Source organism: Pundamilia nyererei, unplaced genomic scaffold (genome assembly GCF_000239375.1).
Source record: "Pundamilia nyererei isolate P.nyererei 1_Seehausen unplaced genomic scaffold, PunNye1.0 scaffold00123, whole genome shotgun sequence".
NCBI lineage: Eukaryota > Metazoa > Chordata > Actinopteri > Cichliformes > Cichlidae > Pundamilia > Pundamilia nyererei.
In genome coordinates, this window is record NW_005187524.1 from 1,747,351 (window position 1) to 1,749,962 (window position 2,612).

At 36.3% G+C, this 2,612-nt stretch overlaps 1 long non-coding RNA gene across 1 annotated transcript; it reads left to right on the forward strand.

The window, feature by feature from the left end:
- The first annotated feature begins 378 nt into the window (after nt 1–378).
- LOC102213685 (uncharacterized) lies at nt 379–2,056 on the forward strand. The gene is made up of 4 exons (XR_001290494.1): nt 379–444; nt 528–573; nt 987–997; nt 1,806–2,056. It is a non-coding gene; the product is annotated as an uncharacterized LOC102213685 (long non-coding RNA).
- Nucleotides 2,057–2,612: the final 556 nt, after the last annotated feature.

A 2,612-nucleotide genomic window follows, 5' to 3' on the forward strand; every position in this document is an offset into this window, starting at 1 on the left:
GATTTGATTTGATTGAATCTTTATTTTGAACATGTTGAAAAAGTACAACAAAATAGAATTAAAAGAGACAAATGAACAAAGCAAAACAAAAGGAAAACGAGCAACCACAACTCCAAATAAAGTTCATGTTCAAAAAGGAGCAGGAAGAAGCATAATAACAGATAAAAACAACACCATAATATTAAGAAAACTACCATGTAAGTATTCTAATAAAAAAGTTTGAACTGGATTTGGAGTTGTTTTCTCTGCAGCACATTTGGTGCAGAGACGGTGGTTGTATCCGACAGGTTTGGTGTTTTGGAGCAGAACAAAAGCTGACCTGTAATTTTCAGGTTACACCCTGCCCCACACTAAAACATCCTCATTCTTCATCTCAAACTCTGCCCTATAAATACAGCTGTGAAAACAGACGTCAGACACAAATTACTCTGCTTACTGCGTCGGGTATGTAACTGGCATTGTTGATTGCTTGTGATGATTGATTGCAGTAAAAGTTTAACACTTAATTTTCTTCTACTTTTTTCCAGGTGAGAACTTTTCACTGCACTTGTAAACAAGACAAAATGAGTGACCGTAAGTCTCTGATTCAGATATCTGTTTATATCGAGATCACTGACATGTAGTAATTAGGCTGAAAAACTATGTGCTACTGCTGCATGTATGTTCACTGCACTTGTGCACAGCTCATTTGTTTTATTTGCACTTTTCTACTCTGCAATTAGACAGATGTGCAAATGCAGCTATATGTTGAATTCTTGTTCAAAATCATTTCAGTGTTTGATTTAAGAACAGTGTGCTCTTTATTTAACATAACGTCAGCTCTCTCTGAGAGGCAGCATTGTCTATACTGTCGTTCTGCAAAATTATTTAACACATTTGCTTTATATTAAGTCTTCTGCTTCTTATTTTATGTCTAGTATTTCTGTTATTATGTCTACTATTTTTTAAGTTACCAATTTTGATTTTTTTTGTTTTTCCAAATACAGCCAAAGCCCAGGTGAGTGAATTCTTTTGGCTTCCATTGTTTCACACCTGTGACAAACAGCATAACAAACTTGTTCTAACGAAGCAATCTTCCTCTCTAAAAAGCAAGCTCCGGGAAAAGGATCAGATTGTGAAAGAAAACTTTCACTTGTGTACTTTCCGCTTTTTTGCTTTACTGGTTGATGCTATTTTGACATTTTCTCTTCCTATGGTTGGGATGCCTTTTTTTAATTACTTTATTCCCTCTGAAATGGTAAATTCAAATTTTCTCTTACAAAGTAAGTCGATTCTTCTCATTTGAATCTTTTTGGTTTCTATATAAAATATTTCCCAAGTCACACAAAATAAATCTGTTAAGTTTAGTTTTGTTGCCAGGGCTAGGTTTCCATTTCACGCATTAAATGCTGCAGAGGAGTTTGAGTGTCACTGCTCAGACAAAACTGCTTTTGTCTGAGTATCTTTGCAAGTTGTTGTCACATTTCTCTCTGTAGCCCTGAACCCCCTTACTTAGATACAATTTAAATAGCAGTAAAAACTAGCAGAAATGGGCACTCCGTCTTCAACACATCTGTGCTGGCTATGCTGTGCATAAAATTTCAAAGGCACAAAATGCCAAAACAAATCACGGAAGCAGTTGTGACCTCACATTTGGCACATGCCATAATTTGTGAGGGTGAGATTTGTGGGGCGTGCCAATTCACAAGAGATCACCGATTCCCATAAAAAACAAGCTTGGTATCCAACCACGGCAAACAATTTTGAGGTTGCTGCAAAGTGAGTTTCAAGAAGCATTTTCATTTTTTTCTCATGGTTGTTAACAGGGAAAAGGCCAAGAACATGGACATGGACATGGAAAAGGCCAAGAACAAGGGAAAGGAAAAGGCCAAGAACATGGACATGGACATGGAAAAGGCCAAGAACAAGGGAAAGGAAAAGGCCAAGAACACGGACATGGAAAAGGCCAAGAACAAGGGAAAGGAAAAGCACCACCTCCCTAATAAATAATGAATCATTATTCTGTGGTCATTTTTAAGAGATAAAAATGTCTTTAATAAACTAAAATAAAAAACAATGTGTAATTTGTTCATTTAAACATGAGTTTCTAGCAGAGCCCACAGCAGAACATTTATTCAAAACATAAAAGCTTTTACAATAACCATTAACCATTTGCTGATGACTAAAACGACATGACTAAGAAATACAAAGTGCCTTAAGTGAAGGAGTTCTGCATAGCTTCCGCAGACATTAAAAAATGGGATAATCAATATAAATGGGCATCAATGCCAACATGCTTTAAGACAAACATAAATTGTTATGGCAGTATTAAATATAAAAAACAATCTTAAGACCAGTTTTGGAAGTTTCTCTATATGGGACGACTTCTTTTTACCTTTTGCTGCTTCACGGAGGCCTCCTTCTTCCAGCTTCCTTATGGCAATTCCTATTGGGCAACATGTTTACATCTTACACACACAAGATTACAAGATTTTGATATATACACCCCAGTTCAGTGAGGATTTGATAATCTGTTTGGGGTCTAGGCAAACATTCACAATGGGGCTCTCCAAACAGCGTTAGGCACCATTACACAATCGATTTACAGATATTTACACAATTTATTTACAGAC